This window comes from Erigeron canadensis, chromosome 8 (assembly GCF_010389155.1).
Source record: "Erigeron canadensis isolate Cc75 chromosome 8, C_canadensis_v1, whole genome shotgun sequence".
Classification (NCBI taxonomy): domain Eukaryota; kingdom Viridiplantae; phylum Streptophyta; class Magnoliopsida; order Asterales; family Asteraceae; genus Erigeron; species Erigeron canadensis.
Genome location: NC_057768.1, coordinates 18,802,329 through 18,822,846, shown reverse-complemented (window position 1 = coordinate 18,822,846; position 20,518 = coordinate 18,802,329).

Below are 20,518 nucleotides of genomic sequence, written 5' to 3'. Positions count from 1 at the left end.
ATTCAAGCTTAGATAAGACATTTACTGGGGCCTTGTACAGGGAGAAAAAGTATGATGGGAGGCTTTCAAGCACCGCACGTATAAGGGTAATGTGACCGGCGATGGATAAAGTGGAGGATTTCCAAACGGCTAATCGGTTTTCGAATGTTTTGATCACAGTGGTCCAATTCTTAATGAGTTTCATGTTTGCTCCCACGGTGATGCCAAGATAAGTAATGGGAAACTATCCTTGGTTGAACATCAGAGTGTCACATGATAGGTTATAGGCTTCATGAGAGAGGTTAAGACCATAGAAACAAGATTTATGATGATTGATCTTAAGCCTAGACACGAAGTAGAAACAATTGAGAATTCTCGATATATGTTCTTGAGGTAGGTTGGTGACCATTTTCCAATGATTATTGCATCATCAGCGTAGAGTAGATAATGGATTTTAGGCCCGTTATTTGGCAGGTTAATGCTAGAAATCAGCCCGAGAGTTGTAGCACGCACTGCATGATACAAGAGAAAGCCTCCGTAGCAATCATGAAAAGGAAGGGAGATAAAGGATCGCCTTGTGGTACACCACGCTCACAATTGAATTTCGGTGTGGAGCAACCATTAATTAAGATGGAGGATCTGGTGGAAGACAAGATACCTTGAGTCCACATAATCCATCTTGGGGGGAATCCCATTTGCTCCATGATAGAAATTAAAAAATTCCAATTGAGGGAATCAAAGGCCTTTTCAATGTCGATCTTTAGGCAATAGGCTTCTTGTTTATTCTTTTTTAGCCACGTGAGGATCTCATTCAACATCAAGGGTCCGTCAAGGATGTTTCTTCCACTTATAAAGCCTGACTGGGAAGGGGAGATAATCTTATCATTTTTACGCTTAAGACGGTTCGCTAAGACTTTGGATATTATTTTCCTTATGCAACCAATCAATGTTATTGGTCGAAAGTCCAACAATGATTTCATTCAATTTTTCTTGGGGATAAGGGTAATGAAGGAAGATCCACAACCTGGACTCATGGTACCATTGGAGTGGAAATCTAGCATAATGGTGAAGAAGTCGAATTTTAAGGAGTCCCAGGATGATTTGATGAAGCCCAAACTAAAAACCATCTAGTTTGCTATCACGGTCCCAAACTGCCTGATGAACTTCTCCCAAAGTAAAGGGTGTTATAAGAGAATCGACATCTGCCACGGTTAGGGTTTTAGATGTGGGTTATTGGAAGTGTATTATAAAGTATGAAACGTGCGCAATAATATACAATTTATAGTAGTACTTTTATACGATTTTTTTTAAAGGTGCTCACGAATATCGAGAGATCTAGTTTATATTATGGTCTCACGCTATAAAATCTCTCGCCAAATAAATCCTTGATTTAAACCCATTAATGAGAAATTTTTTAATTGTTTTTTAATAGTTATTATTAATATTAACATACATTTTTGTTAACACGGACATGTATGTTAGTAATAGTTAAGAAATACTAACATACAAATTAATTATTACTCGATATTAGTGATAATTAAGTTGTATATTAGAACTTGTATCGATAGCAGAGTCATGTCCGCTTTGGGTGTCGCTCATGGGCAGATCACTTCTGATATGGATCTGCTTGAAGTTTATACTATTTAGTAATATAATATTAATTTTATTATTATTATGATTAGGAAAGTATTGTCTTTACTTAGATATCTTATGATATCTTTTATATTATTTAGTTAGCTTGATCATCAAGCTATAGGATTAGTATAAAAAGAATATTAGGGTTGTAACTCTAAAGTATGGAATATTAATCAGAAATTTATTGTTCTTGTTTAATCAATTCAGGAGTTTACTGGTTCTCGAATACCAGCCTATCTTTGTTATTGTTCTTATCATTTGATACAAGCCATTGGTTTGTATCAATTGGTATCAGAGCATCGATCTTGCAACCTATGCTTTTCTTCAACTATGGAATCAAGGACGATCATTGATGTTGATGCTGATGTACAGCAATACCGTGAATCTACTGAGGCTTGGGTGGACAGAATGCATGCTCGGATCAATTGTTTTTGAGCAGCCACCGCGCGATCTTAGTTGGTGATGTGACCAATTTATACCCATCGCCCACATCATTATTGGCCATTTTATTATATATTTTAAGTCGAATTTGTGTGCATTTGGCGCGTTTATGTGTTTGTTAGTGTTTTCAGGCTCTAAACAGGTTATGCGTTCATTTGGTACATTTTCGAAAGACTTATTGGCCCAGAAGTTGATTTGTAATATTGAGAGTTATTTCAAGTGGAAGAGATGGCAAGGTTCAGCAAGTTTCAAGGTCGAAAAAAGATGTTTGTATACATGTTTATGACTGCGCCGCAGTGGGACGTACCTTGTTCACTGCGCTGCAATCTAAATCTACGGCCTCGAGGTGAAATTACCCCACTGCGCCGCAGTGGGGGTTGCAAAGGACGACTGCACTGCAGTTAGTGAAAGGAGAAAATTGGACGTGGGATCTGGTTGCGCCGCAGTGGAGGATTGGCCTAGTCACTACGCCGCAATTAGCCAGAAGTCAACAAAAGTCAAAGTCAAAGGCCCTCACTTCGCCGCAATGAGGGGATGCACATCTCACTACGCCGCAGTGAGTGCACGGGATCTGAAGGGTTTTGGACGAGTTTTGCATCAGATTTTGAGAGGTATAAATAAGAAACATAACCCTAATTCCAAAGTTATCAAAAATCTTTCTAGGAGCTGTTCTACAAGGGTTCTTCAATCTCCAAGCAAGTTTTTCTTAGGCAGATTCATTGAAGATTCACGAGCACCCATCTAGATCGTATCTATTTTAACTGTCTTGCAATTTCAATTTCTCAAACGATTGGTACATTATGTTTCTCTTTTATTTTAATTATTATTTTGAATTGATCATGAGTGGCTAAACGTTTAATCATCCACCTTGATGTAACAAGACGAATGATGTGGTTGCTATATTTTTAATTCAAAAGAGTTTATTTAATTATCGTTGTTCCGTGATCTTGATGATTTAATTCTTTTTAATAATTAAATATGATATTGGTTGCATAAATATCTTCGTTGGTGGTACCAGTTGAATGTATGTGTGATTTTAAAACGGTTACTTGTCTATGAGTAATTATCACTAGTTCATGGTATGATAGTGAATATCATTTTAAGAAAAGAGTAATTTTGTCAACGTGATTCATAGCGGTTGGTGGTACCACATTATAGTCACATAGGTGCAATTGATAATTCGATAGTGAATAAAACTAATTGTTAGAAAAGTTGTCTTTGCTTTGGTGGTACCGGTTTGGGTAATTTAACTAGCACTAAGGTGATTCAGTAATTTGTTCGCGGTTGGTGGTACCACATGAGCACCTTATTCTCGTCACGGCTATCTTTAAACTCAAATGAATTTGGTCTTAATTAAATGCAATCACATTTGAAGTCGAGTAAAGTCAAAGTGGATGACTTTTAATATTATTGTCTGAAGTTCTTTTTAATTTTATGCTATTTGACTTGTAAATCAATTTTAATTTATTTGTCAAAGAGGATTTTCGAAGCAACACCTGTTTTCCAAACCATTTCATAAAGCAACTAGTCGTATCCAATCCCTGTGAACGAACACGGACTTATCTCTTAACTATATTACAAACGATCGGGTCCACTGCCCGTGAGTGCGTAGTAGTGAGTGTTTAGGTAATTCTAGTTTTATAAATTTAAAGCTCGATTTTGCATATCAAGTTCTTGGCGCTGCTGCCGGGGATTGTGTGCCGATTTAGTTTTTAATTTAGTGGTTTGATCCTTCCTCACGCGTGAGGAAGTTATTTGCTTTAATAGTTTAGCTTTTTCTTTGATTATCACAGGTGCATTTGACGTGTGGTGTTAGTTGTATTTTGCAGGATTATTTCTAGTTGATGAACTTGCGTTCTTCGGGTCTACCTTTGCATAGTCCTTTGAGAACGCCACCAAGACGCAGGATCAACTTTTCAGCACCAATACCGTATTCACCTGTAGCTCACATAACTACGGATTCAGACGAAGAAGGCTTCTACTTGGAGGAATTCTTTAATTTAGCACTTGTTAAAGAGGAGATGGGTGACGAACGACCAAGAGACCCGAATGACATCTGTTATGGTGATCGGGCCCGCACTATTCCTACGGCTCGTGGTTCCGCTATTAGACCACCGGGTATTGATCAAACTTTCAACTTGAAGCCGAATCATCTTAAAAGCATTGAGGAGCAGAAGTTTGATGGAAAAGTGAAATGGGATCCGTACAAGTACCTGGAGAGATTTGAGAAGTTGGCACGGCTTTATCAATATAGCCAAAACCAAATGAGTGCCGTGAAACTTGAGACTTTTCCCATTACTCTCACCGGAGAGGCTTTAGACTGGTTTAATGATCTTCCCGAGAATTCCATTACTACTCGGGACCAACTTAAGGAAGCTTTTATTGGTGAGTTTTACTCGGTTAGAACTCAAAGGAAGTTAGAAAACTTGATAAGGTCCTTTTTGCAAGAAGATGGGGAAGATGTTGTTGATGCATGGATCCGTTTCAAAGAAATGCTGAGGAATTCTCTAGGGCATGAATTGACCAAAGAAAAGTATGTTGAGTTGTTCTTTGATGGCTTGAATAGGACGTCTAAAAGAGAAATGGGTTATGCTTTTGGAGGGAGTTTCATTAAGATTACACCAAATCAAGGTTATGAGATCTTGGAGGCTATGTTAAAGGATCATACGAGCAATGCTTATGAAGAACGAGGAGCTGAACTAACATTCAAGGACATAAGAAATGCTTATGAAGATCTGGCAGGCGATGAAAAGCGATCCATATATGACATGAATGGGGAGAATGGGCTTAAAGGTGCAGGTTTTGGTTTAAGGAATTGTGCAAAAGCTGATGAACTTTCTGGTTTGATACATATGATTGAGTTTGTTAAACAACTTCGATATGATCAGCAAGCTATGGAGTTTCAAGTCAGAATTTGGGGACAAGGTGTTTTTGGGGGTGGGAGTAATGATATGGATCTGCTGGAAGTTTATACTATTTAGTAATATAATATTAATTTTATTATTATTATGATTAGGAAAGTATTGTCTTTACTTAGATATCTTATGATATCTTTTATATTATTTAGTTACCTTGATCATCAAGCTATAGGATTAGTATAAAAAGAATATTAGGGTTGTAACTCTAAAGTATGGAATATTAATCAGAAGTTTATTGTTCTTGTTTAATCAATTTAGGAGTTTACTGGTTCTCGAATACCAGCCTATCTTTGTTATTGTTCTTATCATTTGATACAAGCCATTGGTTCGTATCAACTTCATCATCGATTACCTTTTATGACACGTTAGCCTCACCAGCTACCGCTTATTAACGGCTTAAAGGTGCAACCCACGATGGTGGTGTGCACATTGATTAACTTTTAAGCAAGTATTATACAACATTGGTTTTTTAGGTGAATGAACGGAGTGATGTCGCATTAAGAGCGATAACTACTTGATAATTGATTTGAATTATCGGTTAAGAACCTTTTATCTCAAATCAATTTTTTTAAATATAGATGGATGTATATGACTAATTTAATATTTTCATTGTTATAAATGTAGTTTATTTATTATGTGATTATTCTTTTATTCTACCTTACAATCTCATTTATGTTTGTAAAGTTACTAGTATCTTATATATAATGGTCATTGTATAATGATGATGTACCCTCCTTTAAGCCCGCAGCTCAAAGGCTACATCCACTGATTAAGCTGGAGCCTACATTCTCAATTAGGTTCCAAACATATTAGCACTAGTATACCAAAATACTTTGACAAGGCTACGGACCAATCAAGGCTGCGGACATATTAAGGTATTTTGTACTATAGATGACGTATGTTTGAAGGACCAAACACAGACATTTTGTCTTCACTCGACAATAAGACGAAGTTTGTTACGCTACAAGCCACACCGAATAACAACCTCTGACTAATAGACGTCATGATAAAGGGGACCAATTTCTGGATCCTTCCTTAAGGTCCTATAAATACCCCCAACTAATCTTGAAGAAAGACCAATGAAAAACACACACAAACACCTCTCAAATACACTTGGTGGCGTGAAGCAACTGTGATACTTCACACCAATTGGGAAGCGCCAACAAGTCTAAACATTTCATTATCATTTCTTACACCAAATCAATCCATAATAATTTAAGAGTAACTTTACCCTTAAACAAGTGGCGCCATCCGCATAAGAATTTAGTCTAAAATGAATGAAGAGGAGCTGAGGTCACCCCCAGGCTTCGAAACCTCACGAACTTCACCAAATGCTCCACCAACCGCCAGACAGTTGGAGAAGCTCACACCACTTTTAAGAGAATTCCTCCGACAAGTGGACATGCAAAGCGTCCGGACACGTCTAAGCTACTCTGACGAAACAGATAATGCTGAAGAAGTGGAAGCCGGAACTCCAGTCCACAGGGCCTCCAGAAATAGGTTTGGACCGAGAGTACATTTCGACGAAGCACCAAGACGATGCTCCGAGCCCACCAACATCAACTACCATCCACAAGAGCCGAACTTACCACCTATGGCGGAGGAATATGTCCGTAACAACGGAGAAACATACAACCAAAGCTATCATGCATACAGTAATGCTCCACCTACGCACAACCATTATCCTCCATCCCACTCCCACCAATATTTCACACCACAAGCCACCAGAGGGTCCCGAAACCTGAATAACCAACATTTTGCTTCAAATGGCAGCAAACACCAAAATGACCCGTATAGGCCGCAACCTCGAACAAACCACCCAGATTATACACAACCTTTAGCCTGGATACCAGCCGAGGAAGACATGATAATACAAACAAAGCCGGGACCGTTTGTGCAATGGATAGAAGACTATCCCCTTCCAGAAGGAGGGTTACCAAAAGGGATTGAGATGTATGACGGGAAAGATGACCCGGATAACCACTTGAAGCATTTCAACGGAATGATCCGCATGCAAAGGTGGACTGTTCCGGTGGCATGTCACATGTTTGCCCTAACATTGAAAGACGTAGCTCGAGCCTGGCTGGATGCTCAACCAGTTGGGAGCATAGTTAACTTTGAAGACCTAAAGCGCAAATTTCGATCTCATTTCAGCCAGCAGCAAAAGTACAAGAAAATCCATCTAGAAGCCCACAATATAAAAAGAAAAGAGAACGAGTCAATCCGGCAGTTCATTACTCGTTACACCGATGAAACAGCACTAATGAAGGGACTTAGTGAAAATAAAAAAATCTTAGGTTTTGTCCATGGTTTACGTTTCCAGCCTTTAATGGAATTTCTCTCCACAGACTTACCTCAGGAGTGCACAGTAATCATGGATAAAACTTACACCTTCCTTGTTGGAAAGGAAACGGCTGGGGGCCTTAATGGACCAGGTTATGGAAAAGAGCCAGACAGAGGACGAAGAGACCGGCGGTTCCGGCGAGAAAGATTTCGAACAGCTCCATTCAATCGATCCCAAGGAAACACTCCCGGAAACCAGGGCATCATCAGTAATACTCAAAGAAACTCAAGAGACATCTTGTCAACAGAAAAGGCTCCAACAAAGGGAGGGTCACGAAACAAAGATCCCTCCAAGTATTGTGAATTTCACAATCGTCATGGACATGATACAAATGAATGCAAAGTCTTCAAAAGTAAAGTAGAAGAAGCCATGAAGTCAGGAAAGTTGTCATCCCTACTCAAAGGAATCAAAGAGCCCAACACTAGGCAGAATAATGGCAAGAATCCAATAACTGAAGCCCCGAAACCAAGGGTGGAACCTTTGGAAGACCCAATTGCAGCCGTAATCACAGAAAGAACACAGCCAGAAGTTTTCCCGCCAAAAAGGGAAGTCTGGAAAAATGTCGCAATTAGCTTCCCGCCTGTTGAAGATGAAGAGGCTTCGGAGGCTCCAATCATAATCAGTGCCATCATAGGCAACCACCCAGTTAAAAGAATACACCTAGATACAGGCAATGGGTGTGAGATAATGTACGAGCATTGTTTCCTGAAGCTGAAGGCAGCATTACGAAAAACAAGGAAGGATAACATAAGTTGTTGATGTACGTTGATGTGACAACAACAACTTAGATTTGATATGTCGTTTAGATTGAGACATTATGTTAATTGATTTCGTATCTATATATGTAATTGATAGATTATGGTCTTTATGTTTTGGTAATGATCGATTACATGTTTTGGTGTTATATATATGTGTTATGTATGATGTTTGTTGTGTGATATACAAGTACAAACATAATATGTGTTAGGATTCCTTAATAACACTTAGGAATATAACTAAGTCTTATATCTAACGAAGATAAGGTATATCTTCGTTAGAGGCAAACGAAGATAAACTTCGTTTGGTACAAACGAAGATTAACTTCGTTACATGGGCTGGGCAGCTAAGTTCGTAAGAACAAAGCCCAACAAGCCCAGTTCGACCTGAAACATATATATACGAATGAATACCCTAAAATACATGATCACATTCGACATACACGTACACCAGACACCTAAGTTCGTTCTATACCTTATAGAAACGAATATAGCATAATACGGCTGATTATTTACTTGATAATTAGCGATATACCAGTTTACTAATCAAACTAGTTATCTCGTGAGGATTCCGCACTCACGACATAATCATAGACGATCTCGAGAGCGATCTGTAGCTATCGAGGGACTCACAAGTGGTATCAGAGCTTTGGAGGATGATATTTCCTCAAACGAGATCTGAAAATTAGGTTTTTGATGAAGAATTTCGACCAGATCTGCTAAATTCGTTTTGAATCTTGCAAAACGAAGATAGGAAACGAATTTAACTTTGAATTCGTTCTAAGTTCATCTCACGAAGATAGGAAACGAATTTAACTTACGAAGTTAGTTGTTCTTACGAACTTAAGTCTTAACTTCGTAAAGATGAGGTCTTCACCTTACGAACTTAACCCAAAATAGCCAAAAAACACCTCACGAACTTAACCTTTTTCACCTCACGAACTTACACTTACGAACTTAGCATTTGGTTGCAAAGTAACTTTGTTCTTACGAAGTTAGATTGCACTTACGAAGTTAGTTGTTCTTACGAACTTAAACTTCGTTTCATGCAGACTTAGTTCTTACGAAGATAACATCTAAGTTCGTGCTGAAGTCATCAAGAAGTTAGTTTAACTGAGAGTTGATGTCATCACAAAGATAGTCGTTCTAGCTGAGACAAGTTCGTATATGGTTCTTATCAGACGACGAAGATGTTCTCAAGCTACTTTAGAGGTTCAGTGTGTTTCAACATCAGAAGATCAATTACATGGAAGCACACAACAGGGTAGATATAAATAAAAAAAAAATAAAATAAAATAAAATTTGGTAATGGTCGAAAAATTTTGGTCTTAGAAGTAAAATTTAATTTCTTGAGTAAAAAGGCGGGAAATCTTGAGTAAAATTTAATTTCTTCTATGGTCTTAGAAGTGGATTTTTACGCGAGATTCAAAATTTGGTAATGGTCGAAAAATTTTGGTCCGTTTTCGCGCATATTTGGCACGATTTCGGCACAAAATTTCGACAATCATCAAATTTTTCCTACCATCTTAGATTCAATAATTTACGTGAATACCAATGTTTCACGTAAAGGTGTTTTTCCCAGAAAATTTGGAGGGAAAATGGTGTACCCTGTTACCGGCGAAGAGTTTGCAGTTGTTATATGCTCTAGGCCATTTGGAACCTCATACAGGATAGGAGATACCTAAGACAGGCTGCAGTTCAAGATTTTTGCAGAGAAATGGGGGGGATAAAACTTTCAGTCCTCGGTATTTCTAAGCAAAAATATGAACTACTCGACATTCATTGAAGATCAAAGGTTATTCTGTTCATTCATTCAGTTTAACGGTTGATGGTGATTAAAGTATTATAATGTTCGAGTTTGAAGATCATCATGTTATTATTGGAGTATTATTAGAAGTTGATCTTTTTGATATAGCGGTTTGAACTGTTGAAATGTTGGTGCAATGAAGCTGGTTACTTGTTGTTGAGTATTTGAAGATTGAATCTTATCTATATTCCAAGGCATAGAGATGATATCAGGTGACTGAGAGGAGCAGTCACGAAGATAAAGATCTTTATGTATGGCAGCGTATACAACTGAAGAGGATATCTGATTAGAAAGGCTTCGGGTGATTGGTAGAGTTGTGAAGATACAAGACAGAGTCAGACACTGCTAGTTGAGACAGGATTCATGATACTACAGTTTGTGATTCAAGCTACAGAGTTTCTTATTTTTTTGAGAGCTGATTGATTTGATGTTGATTGTTGGAAATTCAACTCAGCCATTACATGCCAATTAAGCAAGATGAGCAGAGTCTCCGACAATAAATCCTAGGGTGGAAGATTGCTGATGTTTAATTTGGAGGTGCTACTACTGAGGGGGAGAACTACAGCGAGAAGTGTTGGGATGGTTAGTTTTCATGAAGATATAGAGATTTTGCAGGTTGAAGATCAGATTGCAGTTTCAGAAGATCGAGTCTCAACATTGAAGATCCGATATCTCAAGTTAAGGGGGAGGCTATTCATTTAGACTTTCTATAATTAATATCGGTTTGTGAAGAATTGATTGCACTGGCCAAGGGGGAGTTTGTTAGAGCACATAAAGTGCACAATTTGTTGTCCGATGCAATAATTCTAAAAGGCTGAGAAATTCGTACAATTATGCTTACGAAGTTTAAGTTCGTAAGAACTATTAACTTCGTACATATATGCTTTACGAAGATTAAGTTCGTAAGAACTATTAAGTTAGTAAGGCCCAGCCCGTTTGTACGAATTTGACAGCCCAGTCTGTTTATACAGCCTATAAATATAAGTCTTAGGTCACGAATTTAGGTTGATGATTTTAGTTGCAACATAGAGTCATTCACTAGGTTCTGGAGGTAGAGATCTATACCTCGAGATACCGCCCAAACTATCACGATTCGTCTCAATGATTGTAATTCGTAATCATTGTAGATGTTTTTCATACGGATTCATCTTGTAATCATATGATTAATGATAGTATTTTTGTGTTTATCTCCTGTTCTTATTATCTTCGTGTGTGTTTATCATGATAATCATTAATTAACCCTAAAGACGATCATAGACGGATTCCGCACATCTATGATTGTTAGATCTCGTGTTAATCGATCCGGGAACGTGCTGAAACACGTTTTCACAAGCAAAACCCTAAATCCCAAACTTTTTTCTTTTCTCTCACTTTAATTCGTTTTTTTGATTCATTGTGCAAACTGAGATCTAAGTAAGTGTTTAATGTTCTTTTCATTCACGAAAACGATTTAGGTTTACATGTATCTTCGATTTGATTTGTTTTGATTATGTTTATAAAATTTTTGTAATCATTCACCTGGTTTACTCAAACGAATTTAGACTTGTGTAAACGAATTTAGACTTTAGTTCAAAAGGAATTTAGATGTGTGCACATGGACTTAGATTTTGAATTGAACGAATTTAACTTGGGTAGAAACGAAGTTACTTTTAGATGATGCCTTACGAACATAGACCCAAGTTGATAAGGAACGAACTTAGCTAAGTTTAACACCCTTAGGTTTATTTAAACGAACTTAGACTTCGTTTATAAGTTACGAACTTAGAAGATAAGTTTTATAACTTACGAACTTGCATGTACAGTTTAGTCTTTACGAACTTAATCTTCGTTAGGCGTAAATTTAGATTTAATTCTTACGAACTTAAAATCTATTTTCGTTTGGACATTGCTTACGAATTTAGCTTTTATCTTCGTTCAGTATACTTAACGAACTTAGTGTTTATCTTCGTTCAGTCTTATTTTGAGAAATTAAGGATTAGGGTTTTTCAAATTAGGGTTTTTCAATTCTGCAATTCATTTATCGTGATTATTTATATTTGTTTCGATATTTTGGTTGGTTTTGCAGAAATGGCTCTCGCTCCACGTCAATTTGTGAAAAAGCATAATCTTGCACTGAATCTAGATCCCGATCAGCACAATTGCGAGCATTTTCATGACATGTTCAACTATATTGCTCGCTCGCGATTTTTATTTGCTTTTTGTGATTCGCCAAGACTGGTTAGGCAGTATATTGATTCTTTCTGGTCCACTGCTCATGAAGTCATGGTTGAAGGACAGAGTTTTGTACGTGCTACTGTTGCAGGCACCACTTTTGATTTCAATGCTGAATCGCTCCGCGCTATTTTACATCTAGGAGCAGAACCAGACGTCGAAGAAAAGGAAGACGTTGAGATGACAAACGAGTTCGCCCTTCTTCTTCGTTGCTTTCAAAGGATGGGATTTGTTGGACAGGTCAAGCTTCCTTTCGACAAAAGTGGGTTTCAAGGATGATGGCGTTATCTAGCATATGAATTGCTCGTCTGTTTGAGCAATCGCAAGGCTGGATTTGATCAACTGTCTGCTCAGATTGCATCGCAGATGGTTGCTTTGGTATATAATCGACCTTATCCTTTCTCCCGATATTTTTATCAAGAGTTTATTGATCAGATTAACGCTAGGGGGAGAAAGCGATTTCTTTTGTATCCTCGCTTTGTGATGGCTATAGTTAGACATTTTTGTCCGGACTTAGAATATGACCAAGGTCCTCGCTACGTTCTTCATGCTTGGCCTTCGCGTCTTTTTGCTGATCTTGAGGCCAATACGAGTAATGTGGCTGGTCTCCATGATCCACCACTTTTTGGTCACCTGATTAATCCAAACTATCAATCTCGTCTTGAGAATGATATGTTTGTGGATGCTGTTGATGCCGATTCTGATTCTGGTTCTTCTGAGAGTTCTGTTGATGGTTCTGATGATGATTCAGGGGATGAGTCTGCTGGTTCGGATGATGGAAATGATGGAGATGATATTGATAGTTCCGACGGTTCTGCTGCTACAAATGCGACAGACACAGATGATTCTGTTGCTACTGAACGTCGCACTAAGATGATTCATGATGTCGCGGCTGCTTCTGAAAGTGATCATTCGCATCAGTCGTTTGATAAAGAGGGTGTTGCGTTCCATAGAGAACGTAGAAGCAAGACTTGTCATGCTATTCCTGCTCTTTCAGATTCAGCTAACTCCACTCCTGTTGCTGCTGCTGAGATTGATCCTGATGTTGCAGCTCAGCATGATTCTGAATTACGTGAGATTTTTGAGGATATGGAAGATCCTGTAAACAGAGCAAGCTCGGTTAGTCTGGCGAAGAGGCACGGGAGTATTGATCTTCAATATACCAGAATTAAGCGTCGACGTGTTGTTGAAGCTTCTTCTGTAGCACTGCCTGATCCTCCAAGACTGACTGCTGCTGTTTCTCCTGTTCTTGGTCGTCGTGTTGATCTTTTGGAGACCAGAGTTCGCACTTTGGAGTCTGATCTCACTGATACTCGCGCTGCCTTAACCTTTTTGATCAACTGGGTCAAGAATCAAGGGGGAGAAGTTCCTGAAGAGGTTTGCAGATTGTCAGCGGTTCAACCAAGACGTCAGAATGACGATGATGATGCTGATAATGCTGGTGAAAGGAATGTTTCTCGCCCAGTTGAAGATATAGGAAAGGGTGCAGCAATCGAGGGGGAGACAGGAGGTGATACTTCTCAGCAAGGTGTTTCTGGTTCTGGTGCTGGTCCTTCTGGTGCTCCTCGTGATTTAGGTTTCTAATTTTGTCTATGATAAAGATTTTTAGATAGAATGTATAATTGATTGTGTGTAATAAGTTATGACATTTTATGTAATGAAAATGTAATTTATCTTATTTCAATACAAGTACATTTCATCTTTATTATAATTATCATGATTATTCTTTCTATTCTGGTGTTCATTTTGTGTAAATTTAAATAGATGATCCAGATTATACAGATTTATTCTTTGATGGTGATGAGCTCGAGGAAGGCGAATTTGTCCCTGAACCAAATCTAGATATATTCAAGAAGCCTTATGGGTTTGATGAAGTATGGGACTCAAAACCTGAAGATCCGTTGATTGAAGAGAATAGAGTGTTGGATCAGAAGAGATCAGATGTTAGGGAAAGAATGCTTCAAGTCCCATTCAGCAGCCTAACTCAAGTTCTACATTTTGTTGTGTATGCTAAGAATGGTGATGTGTCGATTCCATCTGACTATGAGATTAATGTGACAAGACCATTCAATTCAAATGATTTTCCAGTTCCTCTCAGAGATGATGATTCATTACATATTGTTGATCGACGTGTTCCCGAGAAAAGAGTGAATGATTGGATAGTACATAGGGAAACGTGGAAACCGAATTTATATTGGACTCATATCTCAGATAAAGATGCTGCAAAGTACAAGACAATCATCTGGAGTTGGTTTTATGATGATGAATTGAAGCTTTTTGTGCTTAAAAGACCAGAAGGTTGTCAGTACTTAGCGTGGTGTGAGAGACATTTCAGAAGTTTATGTGAAGAAGATTTACATGAGCTTGGAAATAACTGGATTATCAATCCAAGCGATGATGGCTTAGCTGATGTTGTTGGTAAGAATCTCAGAAAAGATTTCTGGTTAAGGAAGAACATGAAAGATTCTGATAAACCAAAGTTTAAGATCGAGCCAAGATCGAAGAAAAGAGTGGTTAAGCCAGATAAAACAATTGAGTTTGTTCAACATGATATTAAATGCATGATCAAGGTCCTTGCCAAGAAATGGGCACAAGATGTCTTGGACAAGATGGATAATTGGGAAATTGATCGAAATTCTGGTGAAGGCAAGATGTATGCAGATTCAAAGAAGCAGATTTTGTTGAGAAGAGTTTATGATCCGATGCAGCTGGTGAACTTCTCAAGAAATGATCTGAGAAAGTTGTACGATACAGAGTGTTCGTTTTTGCCATTTTGGAAGCATGAAGAAAGTAGATATCGTAAGATACTTCAGCTCTGCTTACATGAAGATATTCATGCAAATAGCAAAAGATTGTTGTTTGATGAATGATCAGATTTTGAAGACTAAGAAATCGAAGGTGCTGCTGTCAAGGGGGAGTTTGTTGATGTATGTTGATGTGACAAGAGCAACTTAGATTTGATATGTCGTTTAGATTGAGACATTATGTTAATTTATGTCGTATCTATATATGTAATTGATAGATTATGGTCTTTATGTTTTGGTAATGATCGATTACATGTTTTGGTGTTATATATATGTGTTATGTATGATGTTTGTTGTGTGATATACAAGTACAAACATAATATGTGTTAGGATTCCTTAATAACACTTAGGAATATAACTAAGTCTTATATCTAACGAAGATAAGGTATATCTTTGTTAGAGGCAAACGAAGATAAACTTCGTTTGGTACAAACGAAGATTAACTTCGTTACATGGGCTGGGCAGCTAAGTTCGTAAGAACAAAGCCCAGCAAGCCCAGTTCGACCTGAAACATATATATACGAATGAATACCCTAAAATACATGATCACATTCGACATACACGTACACCAGACACCTAAGTTCGTTCTATACCTTATAGAAACGAATATAGCATAATACGGCTGATTATTTACTTGATAATTAGCGATATACCAGTTTACTAATCAAACTAGTTATCTCGTGAGGATTCCGCACTCACGACATAATCATAGATGATCTCGAGAGCGATCTGTAGCTATCGAGGGACTCACATAAGTCCATTGGTAGACTTTTCAGGCGAAAGGACATGGTCGTTAGGGGAGATAATGCTAAACGTAACGGTAGGAGAAGTCCCAAAATCCAGAACAGAATCACTAACTTTTGTCATCGTTAGAGCAGAGTCTCCATACAATGTAATCTTGGGAAGGTCGGCCATGAGAAAAATGGGAATGGTGCCATCTCCAGTGCATTCAGTCGTCAAATTCCCTACACCCCGAGGGGTGGGGTTAGTCAAAACTGAACCTCGTAAAGAATGGCAGTGTGCCCAGATTAGGGCTCTAGAAGTAGGAGAATCATCAAGCAAGAATGAAACCATTGAAGTTGAAACAGAAAAACTCTTCATTAATGATAAGTACCCAGAGCAACATGTGCTCATTGGAAAACAGCTCCCAACAAAGAACAAGAGAAGGCTGAGGGAAGTTCTATAGAAAAACAACGACGTATTTGCATGGACACCGGCGGATATGACGGGTGTACCTAGAATATTGAAGTTAGGCAATGAAACTTTTGATACTCAACATTATTTAAATACAAAGCCTCACATAGAGCCGATAAAATAAAAGCACCGCAGCCTAGCCCCAGATAAAAGTAAGGCTGCAAAGGAACAAGTGGAGGATCTAGTGAAGGCCGGAATTTTAAGAGAAGTCAAGTATCAAATTTGGATAGCGAACCTGGTGATGGTGAAAAAACATGATGGGGGCTGGAGAATGTGCGTTGACTTCACTGACATCAACAAGGCCTGCCCCAAAGATTGCTACCCATTGCCGGAGATAGATTGGAAAGTTGAATCCCTCATTGGTTTCAAGCTCAAATGTTTCCTGGACGCCTACAAAGGCTACCACCAAATTCAAATGAATCCAGATGACGAAGATAAAACAACCTTCTACACATCTGAAGGTATTTATTGCTACAAGAAAATGCCCATTGGCCTGAAAAATGCCGGGGCAACTTACCAGAGGCTGGTGGATAAAGTATTCGGGAAGCAAATCGGAAGGAACCTAGAAGCTTATGTAGATGACATGGTCATAAAGAGCAGAAGTGAAGAAGACATGTTCTTAGACATTGAAGAAACCTTCAAAACTCTTAGGTCAATCAACATGAAGCTGAACCCTAAAAAATGTTCTTTTGGGGTGGAAGAGGGCCAATTCCTGGGCCATGTGATCACAAAAGAAGGTTTCAAAGCAGACCCTGAGAAGGTTAAAGACATTTAAAATTTGCAGCCTCCAAAAACACTAAAGGAAATGCAAAGCCTTAATGGAAAGTTAGCAGCGCTCCACCGTTTTCTCTCAAAATCGGCTGATAGATCACTCCCTTTTTTCAAAACACTAAAAGGATGTCTAGAAAAACAAAACTTCAAGTGGACAAACGAAGCGCAGAAAGCTTTTCTCGATCTTAAAGAATATTTATGCCATCTACCCACCGTCCATCTCCACTCCCCGGAGAGACACTCCAAATATACTTGGCTACGTCAGCAGAGACTGTCAGCGCGATTTTAGTAACAAACAGAAAAGAAGGGCAACAACCGGTGTATTATGTCAGTAGAATCTTACAAATGCCGGAGACTAGATACCCAGAAATAGAAAAATTGGCACTCGTTCTAGTGCATAGAGCAAGGAGGCTCAGGAGATACTTCCAAGCACATCCCATTCAAGTATTAACAGACAAGCCAATTAAGCAGGTATTAACAAGACCAGAAGTCTCAGGAAGGCTAGCCAAATGGGCAGTGGAGCTAGGCGAACACGAAATTGAGTTTCGACCAAGGAACTCCGCAAAGGGTCAGATATTGGTAGATTTTTTAGCCGAAGTGCCCAAAGAAGAACTGAAAGGCAAGAGAAACACTACAATAGAAGAAAAATTAGAAGAGCAACAAGAAACCTTATCAGAAACTTGGAAGTTATTTACAGATGGACCCTCAAGTGCCGATGCATCAGGGGCGGGCCTCATCCTGACAAACCCAGAAGGCCAAGAATTTACTTATGCCTTGCGTTTCGATTTCAAGGCCTCTAACAATGTTGCAGAGTATGAAGCCTTACTGGCCGGTTTAAGAATTGCCAAAGAAATGAAGGTAAAACACATCCATGCCTGTGTGGATTCCCAGATAGTAGCTTTCCAAGTTGATGGAACATACGAAGTAAAAGAACCAACCATGAAAAAATATTTGGAAAAGGTCAGAGAAATTAGAAGGCAATTTGAAAGTTTTCGGATAGAGAATATCAGCAGGAGCAGGAATAAAATAGCTGATGCACTAAGCAAACTCACATCCACTTCTTTCGCTCACCTCACAAAAGAAGTCTTAGTAGAAACCCTGCAGAAAAGCTCCACAGAAGAAGAGGCTACGATGGCTCCAATAGAAGAAAAAGGAAACACTTGGATGACACCAATAGTGGAGTACTTGACAAGCGGATTGCTACCAGCAGATCAAGATGAAGCACGAAAGATAAGGATCAAGGCTCTACTAATACACCCTCAGAGCAGAAGGGTTATACAGGAAGTCATACTTGTGGCCATGGCTGAGGTGTGTGGGCCCGAGACAGGCCCAAGAAGTTATTAAAGAAGTCCATGAGGGAGCTTGCGGTGCTCATGCAGGACCCAGAACTGTGGTAGCAAAAATCACGAGAATGGGGTATTATTGGCCCTCCATGCACAATGACACGCTAAGGGAGATTCAGAATTGCGACTCATACCAGATCCACGCCACAGTCTCAAGAGTACCAAAAAGCGAGCTAATTCCCGTAACATCAGCATAGCCCTTCTCCAAATGGGGCATCGATATTGTGGGGCCCTTTCCCAAAGCACCGGGGAATGTGAAGTTTTTAGTGGTCGCAGTCAACTTTTTTACAAAATGGGTGGAGGCTAAGCCCTTGGCCACCATTTCAGGAAAAAACATGGAAAAATTTGCATGGGAACAGATAGTAACAAGATTCGGGATCCCCCAGATAATAGTCAGCGATAATGGTAAACAGTTTTGCCAAGGAGTCTTCCCGCAATTCTGCAAGAATCTGGAAATCCAACAATGCTTCACTTCCGTAGCCCATCCACAGGCCAATGACTAGGTGGAGGCGGTGAACAAAGAAATTGTGAAAGGTATCAAGATGAGGCTGGGAAGATGTCAAACCGGATGGTTGGATGAACTCCACCAAGTCCTTTGGGCCCATAGAACCACTCCAAAAACGAGCATCGGCGAGACGCCTTTCAGCCTTGTATATGGCTCAGAAGCCATGATCCCTGCAGAAGCAAGCGTACCCACCATCCAAAGATCTATCACAGAAGTTGAAAATGAAGAACAGTTAAGGATAAATCTCAATCTTTTGGAAGAAAGGAGGGAAATAGCCTCCATCAAAGAAGCGGCTTATAAAAGGCAAATGAAGAAATATTATGACAAGCGAGTATGCAAAGTAGAGAAACAAGGCAAGCTAGGCCCACAATGGGAAGGCCCATACCAGGTAACGGAAGCCCGCGGCAACGGGTCATATAGGCTAGCAACACTTCAAGGGGAAGATCTCCCAAGAACATGGAATATTTCCCAACTCAAACGATCCTACATTTAAATGTCATTCAGAAAGGCTGCGTCTTTAGATTTGTATTTCCAATCAAGTTGAAAAGCTCATTTTAATTAAAATGCCCTAGCCTACGGCCCGACAAGCCTAGGTTAGCGGAATTTCATAAAATTTACAAAATATATAAATTATGATGCGCGCAAGTAATATATATAGATAAAGCTAAATCTGACGCGTAGGCTCGCAACCTTGCGTCCCAGGACCCCAATAGTCCTGTGAGATATAGACGGGAACACTCCCTCAGTATCTAATGGCAGTCCTCTATCACGCCCAGGCTAAGAGTCGACTAGGCCATAAATACAAAATGGTTCAAAAGAAACATAAACCCGAGAACTGGGCAGAATTATGTTTCGAATATGCATATCTATAAATGCAAGTATAAAAAGGTGCACATATTACATGGCAATACGCCCAACCCCCGGTTGGAAGGCCCAGGAAACTACAAGGCTCAACATAAGTAGAACTTGCATACAAAATGCAAAACGAGTCATATACGGCTCCAACCTAAGTTTATAGTTTGTTTAAAACACAAAAACTGACAAACACCAAGTACATATAATATAAGGAAAAGACATTGTCATAATTATGGCCCCAATGGTCGCAGCCTTACTTAGGTCACAATAAGTAGCAGTAATACAAAGTCAGCCAACAGAGGCCTTACAAACCAAAAGCATAAATTGTCCGAGTACATAAAGGATAAAACTACATAACGCTAAATACTTAATTGATGCGAACAGTAGAGTTGGATGGAGCCTTAGATGAAACGGGTACTGAAGCAGGTTTGCTGGACTTTTCCAGTTTCAAAGCCAAAATGGTCGCGGTGGGTAAAGAGGAGCCAACAACAATATTATCAATATAAGCATATTTCTTGTTTTGAAACATGTTTGCGGCCTCTTCCAATTTCGTCATCGCTTCTGAATTACATCCAGGCACTTTGGAAATTTCTAAACCCAGAACTTTTGAAGCAACACGTACCAGTCCTTTATGAATTCCCACCGCCATAGCATGACTTTGCACCGCCCCCATCTCACTTGAAAACTCATCACTTCGGTGCAGTTTATCAACAATAAGAGGAATGCCTTTCACCAACTCGATCTTTTCTTCCTCAGCTTTTTCCAAATCATCCTCCAGCTTTGAAATTCTAACCTCATTCCCCAAGGTACAAGCTTTAAGGACATCAACTTGCCTCAACAAATCTTCATTTCGCGTCTTTAAGGCATCCCTTTCTATCTCCAACTTTTGACATTTTCCCTGCCACACAACGATTTCTTGTTCTGCCATGTCAACTTTCTGTTTCTGAATGAGAGCA